Here is a 1,505-nt window from a genome sequence, read left to right as displayed (position 1 = left end):
ATCACTATTATGAATAGATGGGAGCAAGTCTTGGCTAGCACAGGAATGAAGCGTTTGTCCAATTAGGATGTTGGAAAGACCTGGTCACCAAAGAGAGTCAGTGCAGGGCAGTGTCCTGGACACAGTCTTCCTGGGAGGAGTCAGAGCTTGCACTGAAGTAGAACTGGTATTCAGGGGCCCAGAAGCCCACACCCCACTGGAAGCCACAGTCTTTGAATGTCAAAAGAGCTACAGCTAGCCTGGATATATTCAAGAAGAGAGAAGAAGAAGGGTTCCTATGAAAAGTGTGGTACGAGAGGACATGAATATTTAGACATCCCCAAACCTTTGCTTCAGATCTGGGCATAAAAACAAGGACAAACACCATCTTAATTTTTTCCCCACTTTGTTTCCCTTCCTACACCACACAGGTGATCTCAAATACTCACCATGTCCCTCCCTCTACATGTTGACTCTTCCCTTGGGGCTAGGAACCCCAAAGGTAGTCTTCTGATTGACTTCATGAGCCTCATGCCCTTTGAGTTTTCACCTCTTGATTCCCATCCATTAATCTGCAGACTGAGCTCCTTTTTAGAATGAACATGCATGTTTACAAATAATGTCTGGGAACTTGCACTCCTCATGAGGGATTGTAGGTCTTACGAGGCAGACAATCCACCTTCTATGGCATGCCTTGTATTCTGCACTACACAAATGGATGCTTTTAAAAAATATGATATTTTGGACCACCAACTCCGCTCCGGATCCACGTAGCCCACCAAGCCACCTGCCCTACGTTCTCCTCCTCCGCTGCAGCCGTGGGAGTGCAAGTGGGCAGGTGGAGATCGGAAAGACCTGCGTGGTGCACTACACCCGGATGCTTGAGGATAGAAAGAAATTTGGTTCCTCCCAGGACAGAAACAAGCCTTTTAAGCTTATGCTAAGACAAGCAGAAGGTGATCCGAGGCTGGGAAGAAGGGGTGGCCCAGATGAGCGTGGGTTAGACAGCCAAGATGACGATCCCCCCAGACTATGCCTACAGGGCTACCCGGGCACCATGGCATCTTCCCACCACATGCCACTCTCGTCTTTGATGTGGAGCTTCTAAACTAACTGGAATGACAGAAGTGGCTTTCTTCCTTAGCTCCCTTCACATGGATCTGCCAAGGAGGGATCTGGGGCCTTAAGATATAGCTTCTAAACTAACTGGAATGACAGGAGTGGCTTTCTTCCTTAGCTCCCTGCACATGGATCTGCCGAGTTATCTGGGGCCTCAAGATACATGCACGTGAATCCATGCGGAGCTTTTTCCTGATGTCCCAATCCACTCTTTGTATAGACATCTGCCCTACTGAATGTGTTCCGGAGCTCAGCTTTGCTTTGGACACCTCTATGTCCTCTTCCCCTTTCTTGTATGTGTGTTGACCTAAATGATATGCCATAAACCTCAACTTACTCATTTTGTTTTGGGGGTGAAGATTCAGTTTCAGTCTTTTGGATCTAGGTTTCCAGTGAAGTATACTATC

At 47.5% G+C, this 1,505-nt stretch overlaps 1 pseudogene; it reads left to right on the top strand.

The window, feature by feature from the left end:
- Positions 1 to 856: 856 nt before the first annotated feature.
- Positions 857 to 1,092, top strand: LOC108490144 (annotated as a pseudogene).
- The last annotated feature ends 413 nt before the right edge of the window (positions 1,093 to 1,505 follow it).

This window comes from Nannospalax galili, unplaced genomic scaffold (assembly GCF_000622305.1).
Source record: "Nannospalax galili isolate Female #2095 unplaced genomic scaffold, S.galili_v1.0 scaffold186, whole genome shotgun sequence".
Taxonomy (NCBI): Eukaryota; Metazoa; Chordata; class Mammalia; order Rodentia; family Spalacidae; genus Nannospalax; species Nannospalax galili.
The sequence above is the reverse complement of the archived record's forward strand: the minus strand, read 5'-3'. Positions and strand labels throughout refer to the sequence as shown.